Here is a 17,302-nt window from a genome sequence, read left to right on the forward strand (position 1 = left end):
CCCTCCCATTCCCATCTTGTTTCATTTATTCTTCTCCTACCCACTTAAACCCGTTGCTGGGGGGAGGGGTTTTGGGAGAAGGGGGTGGGATTATGGACATTGGGGAGGGTATGTGCTTTGGTGAGTGCTGTGAAGTGTGTAAACCTGCTGATTCACAGACCTGTACCCCTGGGGATAAAAATATATGTTTATAAAAAATAAAAAAATTTAAAAAAAGAGATTTTTTTTTCCTTTATACTTATAAGGACCTCAGAGGTGGTTTTGTTGTGACACATTTTAGCTATAAACCAGTCACTACACAACCAAGAAATAATCTGAAATATTCATGCTCCAAAATAAGTTGAAAACTACACTTTACTATCTCTAGGAGTAATTCAAGTTAAGAGAAAAACAGAAGAATACTTTCACTGTTAAAATCCTAAATGATTCTCCTTAATTAGTGGCAGAAGGGGAATGTGTAAAATGTTAATTGGTCAGGTCAGGCATATAAGTGGTAAGATCCTAATGTAATGCCTGTCATCTCAGGAATTAAAAAAATAATGTTGGAAGCCCCTCTTAGATGCTGACTCAAATGCTTCCAGAGTAACACTGATTTTTCAAAGAAATATCCTTGGGGCATGAAAATTTTTCTTTAATAAGCCAGAAAATTTGATTTGGAATATTTAAACACTAAAATACTGCTTACTACAATATATACTGGAAAAAAACATTCTTATAAGTGACAGGAAAGAAAGAAGGGCTACTTGCAGCAGTATAATTGAGGGAATATTTATCTTAAGATTAATTGACTCAAAAGCAAAGACAGACATCAGAAGAGTTGCTTAATACTTTATAGAGCAAAAAAGAAAGCTGAGCACAGAGTTGGAAAGCCATAGCATTTGAGTATCTGCTTATTTTTCTGTTCATAATTTTCTCAACTGACTTTAATCCCTCTTGCAAAGGTGACTCTGAATAACCCCTTTTATTATTGTAACTTAGGAAGCTTGAAATGGAAAGGTGAAATTGAAAACTTACTTTTAAGAGTCATTAGATTTGGGGAATTTTGTTTGCTTTTACTCTAAGAACTTAAACAAATATAATCTTTATCTTAGAGAAAGCAAGGATAGATCAATTCATTATAAGCAAACATAATGTAGATCCAAATTTGTATAGAATACTGCCCTAGGAATTAGGGCAAATATATGCATACCTATATGTATACATAGACATATACATATGCATAGACACACACACACACACACACACACACACACACACACACACACCACACGTACTCTATTTTGGTGAAAATCTAGAGTTGAGTGTAAATAAAGTATGGGGCAAGCTTGTATCACCAAAGTTTATAATTCAGGTAATAGTGAGAAGTGCTCCTCTCCATTGCCTCCATCTGAATAGGGACTGCTTCATAGAGACAGCCTGTGGACCATGTCAGCCCAGCAGTCTGTGCTGTGAGAAGACCCAGATGTCCTCCTGAAAAAACATTTCACCCTAGACCTACATGAGTTCCCTACTTATTAATAATATTTTTATTATCTAATAATTTATCTAAACCATTCTTAAATCTGTTTCTATTTAAAAACACTACCCTTTCTTGAGAAAACAGATTTAAAACTTAATTACCGAACAAATCAGGCTTCCTCTCTGTTGTGACAGTACATTCATGGCAGTGAAAACTCTACTAGGTCCCCAACTAGGGAAGCTTTATCTCCATAACCTCATGGTGTCTAGCACATCTTGGATAAGAGATTCATAATTAATGTATGTTAACTGAATACCCTGAGAATTGGTTAGAAAGAAAACCATCTTTGTTTATCTGCATCTTTGCTGTAGAAGATATTTATACTGTTTTTACATTCTCCCTTCATAGTCTCTACCAAATTAAAAGATGCTACATTACTTGAGTTTTATTATATTATCATGCAATCTCATAAAACTTCAGGGTCTTTTTGTAACATGAATTTCCACAAAAATGGGTAATATCAAAATGTTTTGGAAAAAAATCACATGCTCATAAACAAGAGTTCAAAATTATAGAATAATTGTATCAAATCATTCATTAAATATTAATTATTCCAAGTTCAAAACATAAGTTTGGGGACATAACTATATTTCATAAAATGCTTCATAAATATGTATGCCCTTCAGGAAAAAATCCAAAAATTAACAGTGATGTGAAAGGAAAAATAGAAATTAAGCTAAAGGTGTCTTCTCTTTAAAAACCATTTTTAGATTTATATATTCAAGTTTTTCCAAACATACTCTCTTCTTAATTCCAGTATAATTAACATGTTATATTAGTTTCAGGTATATAATATAGCAACTCAAAAATTCTATACATTACTCAGTGAGCCTCATAATAAGTGCGTTCTTTATCCCCTTCACCTGTTTCACTCATTCCACCTACATGGTAACCATGAGTTTGTTCTCTATACTCAGGAGTTCTTTTTCATTTGTAAAGACTAAATTTCTGAAGGGACATTTAAATGACTTGAAATATTTAAAAAATAATATTCGTTAAGTGGAGAAAAATTGACTGTTTCGTTAATAAAATCTTACCTGCTAAAGATATTTTTCAATGTATGAATAAAATATTATTTCTAAGCAGTAGAGGATTTTAAAATACAAAAAGCTTTAGTGGTTTTTTAAAAAGGATTAATTTTTTTAATTTGAGATAGTGCAAGTGGAGTTAGGGCCAAAGGGGAAGAGAGAGAGAATCTTAAGCAGACTTCCCACTGAAAATGGAGCTCTGCTCATAAACCTGAGTTCATGGCCTTGAGATCATTTCCTGAGATGAAATCAAGAGTTAGATGCTCAATCAACTGAGCCACCCAGGTACCCCTAGCTATAATGTTTGACAGAGCTACTCAATCTCTGTGTTTATAGTTTTGAATCATTTGGAAAATAATGCAAGTTCTGCTATGGTAATCTAGACATGTAAGTTCTATTAAGTTAAATCAGTTACTTTTGTGTTTAGGCTTCAAATGCATTATAACATGGCATATTTTTTCAACTGAGTAGGATTTTATGATATCATGGTGGATTAATAAAAATATATAACTTAATATAATTAAAATAGAAAATTAAATTATAAAATATCTGCTGATACCACATAAAGCTAAAGTAATTTTTTTAGGAGTCAGAATTTTTTAAAAGTATATACATTTTTCCAATGGGTTCATTCAACTCCTAGTTCTTAGTTTACTGTTTACTTCCTTAACAAAGCTAATGAAATGTTTTCATAACTGTATCTGTTCAAGAACTATTTATTTGAACAAATTTGGCCAAAGGTACACAAGGAGAGTAATTCACAAACAGTATAATACTGTTTTGTTGAAAGCGTCATTCAAGTTTCAATATTGATTTTTCAGATTCTTAATAATCTAGTCATTTGCAGTGTTTAATAATATATCAGCCCATATTTGAAATAAACCTTTAATCCAAAAAAAAAAGATATTTGACTTGAACTTTCTAACTGCCTTCAAAAAAAGGATAGAAATAATCCGACTAGATATTTACTGAGAGTTCAGAGGATCTGTGTTTAATTTTTATTGACAACTTCAGGAAAATTATTAGTCTGAACTAAATAAGTGAATAGATGATGTCTATAACATCTTCTCCAGAAGCACAAAAACTGAAAAAGAAATCAGCATAAAAAGCAATCTAAAGTCCAAGGGAATCTCTCCCTAGGCGTTCTATCCAAAATCCTGCATGAGAAAGTATAGTTATTTTTATTGCCAGGTTAGTTTAAGTGACAATGTTTAGTTTGGCCTAATTTGTGAGTTAATGGGTTATCTGATATACTAGAGAACACAATACGAACTTCCTAACTACTCCAGCCTCTTAATAAGTCATTTCATAGAATATATTTACTATAGGCTAAAAAGAAAAAGGGGGATTTTTTCCCCAAATTAATAAAATCCCATGTACTCAACTAAGGTAATATATATAAATATTGTTTCCTATTAAAATTCTGTACTTCGGCATTTACATTACAGACATTATTCTACAGAAAAAGCATCCAGAAAATTTAGGCAATTATCTAAAAAATGTAGGTCAAATACTGATCAAATTGACTCAATTAGCCCCGGGGTGTGGACTGTGAAGATGAGTACCAGGCAGTGATGATCACCATCCTCCTAAACAATGTCTAAATTTGAGCATGTTTTACCACAGTAGAATAAAGAACACAGACAATCATACTGACTTTTTAAATAAACCACACACTTTCTTATAATTTGTAATACTGGTCCGAAGAAAAGAGAATGATGCAATGCTGAAGGAAAATGAAGGACTGGCATTGGTTTCTAATCTCCCAGGGCCATCTAAGCCTTTATTAGGAATCATCATAATTCCCTTTCCACCTCTCTCCAAAATCTAGGTACTGCTTCTCACCAGATTTAAATGCCCTCAATATATACATATTTTAAAAATATCAACTACAGCTAAACCAAGAAGTTTAATGTTAAATCAAGGATAGTGGTTCTTTCAGGAAGTATGATAAAGTGAAATGGATTTCTTCAGGATGGCAACTGTTATCACATTTTGATGAAGAGATAAGTGATTTCTTGTTAAGAGAAGACAAATGATAGCTTGGTCAGGACAACATTCTTAACTACCCTGTGATTCTTAAGGAGCCAAAGCTCTTTGAACATGGCTACTCAAATCTCTTTCCATGGTTTGCTATTCATAATAGGCATATTATGATTTGACTAATATTTCACAAAAATAATACATGAAATTTTAATGTCTATTTAGAAAATACAGCCACTATCTAGTGTTGTTGGGGAAAAGCTCTATATAAACTATACAGACCAGGAGCACGTGGGTTGCATGTCAGACTCTGTTTCAGCTCAGGTTATGATCACAGGGTCAAGGGATCAAAGCCCTCATTGGGCTTTCCACTGGGTGAGAAGTCTGCTTGAGATTCTCTCTCTCCCCTTCCTCTGCCCCTCCCCCTATTCGCACTTTCTCTGTCTTTAAAATAGATAAAATCTTTAAAAAACAAACAAACAAAAAACTAAACAGACTGGATAAGCTAAATAAGCCACTTTTCCCTTAGGAAAAAAATGATTAAAGGAAACTTTTACTATCCTTCTGAAGCACACACAGTGAAGCATACACATTTACTCAAAAAATAGAAGCATAGGTGTTGCATTGAAGACATTCTTTACTGGCCTATTCTTACACATTTCACTTTCAAAAAATAAATTTCATTTATCCACTAACTTCTGTAAAATATCAAAATGTCTACTTAAAATATCAAGAGAATATTTGTTGCCAGAATGGAAGTTCTAAATGATTTCCAAACACACTAAGTGGAAATTTCCACATAGCTGACATGACTCTACACCAGGAGTGAATTTAGAGATTTTAGAGCTGTGCTCTCCACTGTGGTACTCTCTAGACCTTATTTTCCCTTCAAATATGAACAGAGATAATTTTTATGACATATTACTTTTTTTTTCCCCTAGAAAAACTACAACATCTGAACTAGTATAACAACTAGTAAGAAGGTAATTCTGTGAGTCAAAGAACTTGACCTAAGACATCCTGAATATATATTTTAGAATGTCAAAATGGTTCAGTTAAAAAAGCATTTGACTCTTGACTTGGGGTCTTGAGTAAGCCCCACATTGGATGTAGAGATTACTAAAAAATAAATAAATAAATTGGAGTGTCAAACTGTGAATTAATAATTTATTTCCTAGTCCATTTGGTTGCCATTCTATAAAAATTTGCATTTGGGACAAAGGATAATTGCCCTTCATTTTGCCATTTTACCCTTTTGTCTGACTTTTTAGACTTCCTGTGGAACTCATAGCATGCATGGCCTATTGCTTCATTTCCAGTGGCAGCCAAAATTCAAACTGTTCCTGGAAACCACTAGAGTTGGCAGGAAAAAAAAATAAAATAAATAAATAAATAAATCGCATGGGTCTTATTCCTGTTATTCTTTTTGGTCAACAAATCTGCAATTCCTACAAAAAATGCTTTTATGTTTTCTGAGAGACATTCACTTATTTGAGATCAGAATTTTAAAAATTCATTAGTATACACTGGAATTTTAATTTTTTAAAGATTTTATTTATTTATTCAACAGAAAGAGAGATCATAAGTAGGCAGAGAGACAGGCAGAGAGAGAGGGGGAAGCAGGCTCCCTGCTGAGCAGTGAGCCCCATGTCGGGTTTGATCCAGGACCCTGAGATCATGACCTGAGCTTAAGGCAGAGGCTTAACCCACTGAACCCCCAAGCCACCCTGCATATAGAGAGCATCTATTATTAATCATTTAGATGTAATTTCCAACATAAACAATATATAGTCAAATTGAACCAAGGGAATCTTTGTATTTTAAATTGAGTGCTCCTTGTCACTCTCTGTATCATGCATGATTTGAGGTCTTCATGTCCTACTACTTCTTTGAATGAAGAGTGAAGCTAAAATAGCATTGACTTTTAAAGCTTTATCCTTCAATAGTTGCCATAACTATATATATTAAATGCGAATGGTATTTAAAGGTGAAGTTTATAAAATTCTTTTTGTGAAATTATTACAAAACAAGCAGTAAGAGAAAAAAAGCATGTGGCCTTAGTAGGACAAAACAGAATGATCAGAAAAATGAGAGAAAACATGAAAAAGCACTAGGATTTCATGAATTAAGGGAGGAAGAAGTATTAAAAGAATTTGCACAATGGTATTAAACACAGTACAATTTTTACAATACATGAAAACACACACAAAACATTTCAAGCTGGCCAGAAAGACATTAAGTGATCCTTTTAGGAAGGCAATTTTCAGAGTTCTAAAGGAGACTTGATTTGAAATGAATGAAGGAAAAAATGGCAAGTATGGGGAAAAAAGGAGTTTCTGGGAAAAAAAATTTATGAATTTATCAGCTCAAAGGAATCAAAGAAGAGAAGCTGAAGGTAAAAGAGCATTGCCACAAAAGACTTTTCAAAATTATCGACCATCTGACCAGAGACAAAGATAGATGGAGAGACTAAAAAAACAGTATTAGGGTATAAATTTTAAAGCAACATTTTTGATAATTGGAAAGAGATGTTAAAGGCCCAAGCAGAGATATTAGCGTTACAGAAAAGGGTCCACCTCTTCTTTTGACACCAGAAGAATAAAAACTTAAGTTAAGAATGGAATTATATTGGCAAATATAAGAGCCAGATGTATTTTCATGTCTGTGTCCAGCACTGAAAGTGTTTTTTGTTTGTTTGTTTGTTTGTTTGTTTGTTTCAAGGGAAGCAGGCTCCCTGCTAAGCAGAGAGCCCGATGCGGGGCTCGATCCCAGGACCCTGAGATCATGACCTGAGCTGCAGGCAGAGGCTTTAACCCACTGAGCCACCCAGGTGCCCCGAAAGTGGTTTTGTTTTAATACAAATTCCCCCAGTAAAAATCACATTAATGAAAATTGGGAATGAGAATATAATTTATCTCTTCAACATACTTAAAAAGTAATTTAGATTACTTATAAGAAAGTAAAATATCTAAAATAAGTCCATCTTATCTTCATTCCTGAGAGTCTTACAGCATATACATCAAGAAAACATTGTATTTACATTCCAAATACAAATTTATTTTAAAGGTCATGAGCTGAGAACATGGAGCAAAACAGAAATAAAAACAATATAATAGCCCTGGATGATATATGCAACTGATGAATTATTGAACTCTACATCTGAAACTAATGATGTACTATATGCTGGCAAATTGAATTTAAAATTTTAAAAAAAAAACATAATAAAACACAAAAGTGCTTTGAAACTTGGACTTTATTTCAAATTTTGATACTACTTTTTCACTTTACTTGCCAATAACAATAGAAACAAACAAAAAAGAAAGGCAGGAAAAAAAAAAGAAACCATAGAAACCTAAAATGTATTCTGTATTTTGGATATAATGATTATATGTAATAAAATCCCTGGACCTCTTCTGAGTCTTTTGAAATCAGTCTTGCTAATAAATGCTCATCTCATTACATGGATAAAAATAAAAGACTATTTTCTTTTAAGGTTTGCTTTTTTTTTTTAAGTTCAAAAAGAAGCTCATTATTTTCCCTAATTAAAAAAACACAAAACAAAAACAAAAACAAAACGAAACAAAACAAAACAAAAAAAAAATACCAGCTGCAGAGATGGATCAAGAGAGATTTCCGAAGAGTTTAATTACTTCAATGCACCATTTCTGACTCATTATTTAGCTAAAAAGAGAGAGAGAAAAAAAGAGTTCCTGCTCATCTATTGGTTTTCTTTTGTATAATCAAAAACTACACCATTTATTTCATGTAAAATGTTAGTAGGGAATATTCACATAAAGTCAAACTTTTTTGCTCACTTAGACTCATTAAAATTTGATGTCTTAACACTAACTTTTAGGATTTAAAATAAAGGAAAAATTTATATTCAAATGATCAATTCTATGAGGTCATGAATCAATTCAGTGGAAAATATCCTTTGAATCCTTTAAAACCAGTTGCATGGGGTAATTGTCAGCATTATGTATGATGTCTCGTAACATGTTTTTCTTTTTTTATTAAAATGCGAAATTAAATTATCTAAACTTGATAATTCCCTATAAAACCTTCAAGTTTGTTACTGTTTATAGCAACTGCATAATATTAAAAGATTACCCTAAAATTGTTGACTGAAAATTCAGGTGATTTTAAGATGAATTACAGTAAGCCTCATATCTTCCATTCTGTGAATATACAGTTGATTAAATCCTATACCAGATTTTGCACTCATCCCTGTTAAACTCCACCTTGGTTTTAGGGTTATTTTCCCAAGCCTATAAAGTTGAATTATCAAGTTTAGATAATAGTTGTAATTTCAAATACGTTGATAGCCAAGAAAGGAAATGTAAGTGAGTGAAACAGATAAGGATGGGGTAATAGAATGCTGTAGCTATAGTAACTGGAGCGTACATTCCTAGTAAAAGCATTTTTTTCACTTTTTTTTTTTCTTTAACGTAAATACACTGTTGTCTGAGGAACACAACTGTTCGGGTTGAAACAGGTCTAAAATCTCAACTTTCATATTCTGGCTAAGATCTTCTAAAGTTAGACCAAGTCACACCCTGTATCTAGATACCACACATTGATAATACTGAGATGTGGAGGGAAGATGGCAGAGGAGTAGGGGACCCTCATTTCATCTGGTCCCTTGAATTCAGCTAGATATCTACCAGATCATACTAAACACCTGTGAATTCAACCTGAGATCTAAAAAAAGAATAGCTGCAATTTTACAAATAGAAAATCAACCACCTTTTACAAGGTAAGAGGTTCAGGGAAGTGAATTTAGGGGGTATATTGGAAGATAAACTGTGTGGGGGAGGGAACCTCCAGAAGCTGGCTTCTGGAAAGTGATGCAGCAGTGAAACACAAAATCGAAACTTTAAGGAGTCTGTTCCTGTGAGGGATATCCCTGCCTGAAAGATGATTAGGTGGTAAAGAGGGGCAGAATCCTAGATGGGACAGTGTGGCTTCAGGATCCCTGGGTCACAGAAAGAGCAGGGGTGCCTGAGTGTGGCAGAGCTCCCAAGCATCAGAACAGGGAAGCTGGCTGCTAGCAGCAAGACCAGTAGTGGGCTCTCAGCTTGGTTTTCCATAAAACATGAACCGCTTCATGGCTGGTCAGTTGCTCTCCAAGCAGGGGTCCAAGAGCAGCAAAACCTCTGTGAGACTCCCTCTCACTCCCCTGGAGGAATGGCAGTACATGAAGAACCTAGCAACCACTCCCAGAGCAGCTGCCCAGAAAACAACAAAATTGTTGTGAAACTCTGCTCCTTCCCCTGGTGGGATTGGTGCAGGTGTGCACCATAGGAGTCTGTGGAGTTTGGCAATCTAGAAGAAATGGATGCGTTCCTGGACATTTATAAACCACCAAAACTGAACCAGGAAAAAAAGAGAATACTTGAACAGACTGACAACCAGTGAGGAAATTGAAGCACTATTCAAAAACATCCCAACAAACAAGAGTCCAGGACTGGATGGCTTCCCAGGGGAATACTACCAAACATTTAAAGAAGAATTAAGACCTATTCTTCAAAGCTGAGAAAAGAGAAAAAGAAGGAAAACTTCTAAACTGATTCTATGAGGACAGCATTACCTTGATTCCAAAACCAAAGACCCCATCAAAAAGGAGAATTACTGACCAATATTCCAGATGAACATGGATGCAAAAATTCTCACCAAAATACAAGCTAATAGGATCCAACAGTACATTAAAAGGATTATTTACCACTACCAAGTGGGATTTACTTTTGGGCTGCAGGAGTGGTTCAACATTTGCAAATAAATTAACATGATACATCACATTTATAAAAAAAAGGACAAGAACCATATGATCCTCTACATTGATGCAAAAAAGAGATTTGAGAAAATACAGCATCCTCCTTGATTAAAACTCTCCATAGTGTAGGGATAAAGGGAACATAATCTCAATGTCATAAAAGCCATCAATGAATATCATTCTCAATGGGGGGAAACTGAGAGCTATTCCCCTAAGGTCAGGAACACAACAGGGATGCCCACTCTCACCACTTTTGTTCTACATAGTACTAGAAGTCCTAGCCTCAGCAGTCAGACAACAAAAAGAAATAAAATAAAAGAAATAAAAGGCATTCAAATTGGCAAAGAATAACCTAAAGAAGAAGTCAAACTCTTACTCTTCTCATATGACATGATACTTTATTTGGAAAACTCAAAAGACTCCACTCCAAAATTGCTAGAACTCATACAGAAATTCAGCAAAGTGGCAGGATATAAAATGAATGCACAAAAATAATTTTCATTTCTATTCACTAACAATGAAACAGAAGAAAGAGAAATTAAGGAGTCAATCCCATTTACATTTGCACCAAAATTCATAAGATACCTTGAAATAAACCTAACTGAAGAAAGATTTGGATCTGTACTCTAAAAACTACAGAATACTTATGAAAAGAATGAGGAAGACACACACACAAAAGGGGGAAATATTACATGCTCATGGAATGGAAGAATAAATATTAAAATGTCTATGCTACTCAGAGAAATCTATACATTGAATGCTATCACTATCAAAATACCATCAACATTTTTCACAGAGTTGGAACAAATAATCTTCAAATTTGCATGGAACCAGAAAAGATACCAAATAGCCTGAGGAATTTTGAAAAAGAAAACTAAATATGATGGCATGCCAATGCCAAACTTCAAGTTATATTGCAAAGTGTAATCATCAAGACAGTAAGGAGAGCATGTTCTGTGATGAGCACTAGATGTTATATGCAACTGATGAATTACTAAATTCTACATCCAAAACTAATGATATTTTATATCATTGAATATCAATGAATTCAATTGGTTAATTGAATTTAAATAAAAAACAAACAAAAAACCAAACCAAGCCAAAACAAACAAACAAACAAACAAAAAAAAACATTACGGTACTGGACAAAAACAGTCACATAAATCAGAGGAGCGTAATAGAGAGCCCAAAAATGGGCCCTCAACTCTATGGCAACTAATCTTTGACAAAGAAGGAAAGAATACCCAATGGAAAAAGTACAGCCTCTTCAACAAATGGTGTTGGGAAAATTGTACAGTGACATGTAGAAGAATGAAACTGGACCAATTTCTTACACCATATGCAAAGAGAAACTCAGAATAAATGAAACACCTAAATGTGAGACAGGAATCCATCAAAATCCTAGAAGAGAACACAGGCTGCAAATTCGTCGACCTGGGTCTTGGCAACTTCATGATAGACATGTCTCCAAAGGCAAGGGAAACAAAGTAAAAATGAACTATTGGGCCTTCATCAAGATAAAAAGCTTCTGCACAACACAGGAAACAGCAAACAAAACTAATAGGCAGCCTATAGAATGGGAGAAGATATTTGCAAATGACATATCAGAGAAAGGGTTAATATGCAAGAATTATAAAGAACTTAGGAAATTCAACACCCAACAAACAAATAATCCAGACAAGAAAGGGGCATAATACATGAACAAACATTTCTTCAAAGATATACAAATGGCCAATGGAAACATGGAAAAAATGTTCCACATCACTTAACATCAGGGAAATAGAAATCAAAATCACATGAGATACCACCTCACTTCAGTCAGAATGGCTAAAATTAACAAGCCAGGAAACAACAAATACTGGTTAGGATATGGAAAAAGGGGAACCCTCTTACACTGCTGGTGGGAATGCAAGCTGGTATAGCCACTCTGGAAAACAGTATGGAGGTTCAAGTTAAAAACAGAACTACCCTATAACCCAGCAATTGCACAACTAGGTATTACCCCAATGATACAAATGTATTGATGAGAAGTGGCATGTGCCCTCCAGTGTTTATAGCAACAATGTCCACAATAGCCAAACTGTTTAACGAGCTGAGATGTCCATCAACAGATGAGTGGATAAAGATTTGGTATACACACACACACACACACACACACACACATATACATAAAATGGAATATTACTCAGCCATCAGAAACGATGAATAGTTATCATTTACATTAATGTGGCTGGAACTGGAGGGTATTATGCTGAGTGAAAGAAATCCAGCAAAGACAATTATCACATTATTTTACTCACATGTGGAATATAAGAAACAGTACAGAGGATCATAGGGAATAGGAGGGAAAACTGAATGGGAAGTCATCAGAGAGGGAGAAAAACCCAGGAGAGACTCTTAACTATAGGAAATAAACTGAGAGTTGTTAGAGGGGAGGTCAGTGGGGGATGGGGTAATCGGGTGATGGGTATTAAGGAGGGCAAGTGATGTGATAGGTATTGGGTATTATACACAACTGATGAATAACTCTACATCTGAAACTAATGATGTACTGTATGTTGGCTAATTGAATTTAAATAAATAAAATAATACTGAAAAAGCTACATTTAAAAGATACAGACACCAGATTAAAGGACTCGAAAATATAAATTAATAAAGAATGGTGGAGGGAATTAAGAATTCTTAGGTTAGATAATAAGAAAAATTTATGAAATTGGGGCACCTGGGTGGCTCAGTGGGTTAAGCCGCTGCCTTCGGCTCAGGTCATGATATCAGGGTCCTGGGATCCAGTCCCGCATTGGGCTCTCTGCTCAGCAGGGAGCCTGCTTCCTCCTCTCTCTGCCTGCCTCTCTGCCTACTTGTGATCTCTCTCTGTAAAATAAATAAATAAAATCTTTAAAAAGAAAAATTTATGAAAGAGATGATAGTTATGTATTTGATTTATGTGTCATATGAAAAAGAAGCAATTACTAAAGTGAGAATAGGACCAGTGAATAAAAATACCTGGGAAGCCAGTTTTGGTTTCAAAGAACTTTCTAAAAGCTGTAACAATAAACACTAACAAAATGAAATTTAATGTTAAAGAAAGTGGCAAGTTAACATTTGTAAGATATATTCGATAACAGTTTGCATGATTAATTCTTCGTGTCACAATATTTCAAACATGAACAGAATTTGAGGGGTAATTTATAACCCAAGTTCTGTGTTTAAAGATGAAAATGCTGATGCCATCTGAGATCACAATGTGGTAGAAGGAAATTTATCTGTTATGTGAGAGTTTGCTTCTAAAACACTTTAATTGAGCTTCTTTATCCAATCTCAACATGGCAACTATAGAAATAGGGAATTTTAAGTATAACCTTTTTTAAGCAATTGAAAGATGAATGCAATTATGGGCAAAATTGTTTTTTGTTGGTTAACTATTCTAATTTAAAAACTGTGAGATTCTTTTCTGTTATGAATGAACAAATTTTCAGGGCAGTACAGTTGTTTCCAAAACACTACAATATCGTGTGCACTGTATTCTTTAACAACATACTATTACTTCAGCAAATAAGAAAATATTACTACATGTCCCCCTGTCAGGATTCATATTGGTGTTTTTGTACTCTGAAGTTACATGAAAAAAGTAAGGAAGTCCCAATACAAGGACTAAATTTCTTTTATTAATTTTAGTTAGGAAAATTTGATTTTAGGAAAGAAATGGTAGTTGCTTAATGTGAACCATTCCTTACTCCTCTCCTCCCCTCCACAATGTGTATATGGTGTCATATTTTATATCCTTTTATATTATGAATCGCCTGGCTAATTTTATAGAAATAATTATTTTTACTGCTTTTGTGGTTTTATTTTTCATACTCTCAATAATTAAAAAATAGAAGACATGTACATATATTTCTCGAAAGAAGATATACCAATGGCTAACAGACATATGAAGAGATGCTCAACATCACTCCTCATCAGGAAAATGCAAATCAAAGATATCACCCCACACCTATCAGAATGGCGAAAATCAATAATAGCAGGTGTTGGCAAGGATGCAGAGAAACGAGAACCCTTTTGCACTGTTGGTGGGAATGCAAACTGATGTAGTCACTCTGGAAAACTATATAGAATTTCCTCAAAAAATTAAAAATACAACTACACTATGATCCAGTAATCACACTACTGAGTATTTATCTCCAAAACACAAAAACACTAATTCAAAGGGATACATGCATTCCTATGTTTATTACAGCATTATTTATAATAGCCAAAATATGCAAGCAGCCCAAGTGTCCACTGATAGATGAATGAATAGAGAAGATGTGATATATATATATATATATATATATATATATATATATATATATATATATATATATATATATAAAATTTGGCTACAAAAAATAAGGAAATCTTGCCATTTAAAGGACACCGTTGGGGCTAGAGAGTGTAATGTTAAGCGAAATAAGTCAGTCAGAGAAAGACAAATACCATATGATTTCATTCATATGCAGAATTTAAGAAATAGAGCAAATGAGCAGAGGAAAAAGAGAGAGAGAGAGAACCCAAGAAACAGACTCTTAACTATAAAAAACAAATTGATGGTTACCAGAGGGGAGGTGGGTGGAGGGATGGATGAAAAGGAGATGGGGATTACAGAATACATTTACCATGATGAGCACTGAGTAATGTGTAGATTTACAAAATCACTATATCATACATCTGAAACTAATATAAAACTAATATAACTCATATAAACTAACATTGTATATTAACTACATTGGAATTAAAATGTAAAATTTAATTTAAAAGAATTACTAAATTTCATTTTTTTAAGGTTTTATTTATTTATTTGACAGAGAGAGAGATCACAAGTAAGCAGAGAGGCAGGCAGAGAGAGAGAGAGAGAGGAGGAAGCAGGCTCCCTGCTGAGCAGAGAGCCCGATGCGGGACTCGATCCCAGGACCTTGAGATCATGACCTGAGCCGAAGGCAGCGGCTTAACCCACTGAGCCACCTAGGCGCCCTAAATTTCTTTTTTAAATAAGCAAACAAACAAAAAACATTGGTACTCAGGGGAAGTAAAACAAGAAAATGGTAGCAAAGGAGAAAGGGTCGCAAAAACCACAGAATGTCAATGAAAATATCATTAACATATAGACATGTTGGGCCCCTTGGCTTGTTAAGTATGAATCAGTAAATCAAATACTACAGTATTTTCTACGTTTCTTACCCTCCACTATCATGACTGACCCAATGCAGCAAGTTTATTGTATCCTGCAATAAAGATTTTAAAGACAGTGATAGAAATCTTTTCAGATAAAAAGTTCAAAGTCATTTTATCATTAAGGTATTTCCTTCCACATAAAAGGATTTAGCATAAGGCTCCCTTTTTTTGCATGTCAAGAATAAAGGACTATCAAGAAAGAGCAAAAAAACACAGGACATGACTACATATAAGTAACTTTATATATATGTGAATATACTAGCCACCTTAATATGTGCTTTATTATATATATTAAAATATACAATATTATATTAACCACATTAAAATTTCTGTGCACTTATGTGTGTGTCTACCTCATGATTCATATATTGGATATTGACAAAGTATAAATATTCAAGCCTGCCTATAATTTTGTTTTATTTTAATACCGATCTGCAATTTTTTTAAATTCTAGTCACTATTTTATGTCACTATTATGTAACATCAACCATAAGATTTGAGAGAGATCTTATAAATTTAGTTTTTTTGATACTACAAAACACCTTCTAATAAGATAACTTCTTTCTTATTTTTTGTTTTGTTTTTCTGTGTGTTATCTGGGGCAGGTTTATTTTATTGTGATAAAAAATAAACATGACATGATATCTCTCTTTAACAAATTTGTAAAAGTACAGTATGATATTAACTATATGCATATTATTGTACAGAAGGTTTTTAGGACTTTTTCATCTTGCATGACTGAAACTATACCTATTGCACAACAACTTTCAATTTCTCCCTCTCTCCAACCATGATAACATTTCTACTTTCTGCTTCAGTGGGTTTGACTGCTTCAGGTACCTAACATAAGTAGAATCATATGTACTTGTCCTTCTGTAACAAGCATATTTCAGTTAGCATAACATCCTCAACATTCATCAGTGTCACAGCATGACAGGATTTCCTTCTTTTTTTAAAGACTGAATATTATTCCACTGAGGAATATACTATACTTTCCTTATCCAAATATCCATCAGCGGACACTTAGGTTATTTCCACTTCTTGGCTATTATGAATAACGCTGTAATAAACATGGTAGTGAAAATATCTCGTTGGGATTCCAATTTCAGTTCATTTAAATGTCCTAAAGTGGGATTGCTAGATCATGTGGAAGTTCTATTATAAACTTTTTCAGAAAAGTGCCTATTTTTTCCAATAAAGGATGCCTCATTTTGCATTCCCACCAATACACAAGGGTTTCAATTTCTGACATTTTTATTTTTTTGTTACCTATTATTTTTTTCTAATGGCCCTGCTAACTGCTGTGAGGCAATACTCATTGTGGTTTTGATTTGTATTTCCCTGATGGTTAGTGGCGTTGAGTATCTTTTCATATACCATTGACCATTTGAGGTCTTTTTTTTTTATAAACATATATTTTTATCCCCAGGGGTACAGGTCTGTGAATCACCAGGTTTACACATTTCACAGCACTCACCAAAGCACATACCCTCCCCAATGTCCATAATGCCACCCCCTTCTCCCAAACCCCCTCCCCCCAGCAACCCTCAGTTTGTTTTGTGAGATTAAGAGTCACTTATGGTTTGTCTCCCTCCCATTCCCATCTTGTTTCATTTATTATTCTCCTACCCACTTAAGCCCCCATGTTGCATCACCGCTTCCTCATATCAGGGAGATCATATGATAGTTGTCTTTCTCTGCTTGACTTATTTCGCTAAGCATGATACGCCAACAGACACATGAAAAAGTGCTCCATATCACTCGGCATCAGGGAAATACAAATCAAAA

At 34.1% G+C, this 17,302-nt stretch overlaps 1 protein-coding gene across 7 annotated transcripts in view; it reads right to left on the reverse strand.

The window, feature by feature from the left end:
- GRIA2 (glutamate ionotropic receptor AMPA type subunit 2) overlaps positions 1-17,302 on the reverse strand; it is a 157,576-nt gene that overhangs the window by 4,644 nt on the left and 135,630 nt on the right. The gene's annotated exons all lie outside the window — the stretch shown is intronic.

This window comes from Mustela nigripes, chromosome 1, assembly GCF_022355385.1.
Source record: "Mustela nigripes isolate SB6536 chromosome 1, MUSNIG.SB6536, whole genome shotgun sequence".
NCBI lineage: Eukaryota > Metazoa > Chordata > Mammalia > Carnivora > Mustelidae > Mustela > Mustela nigripes.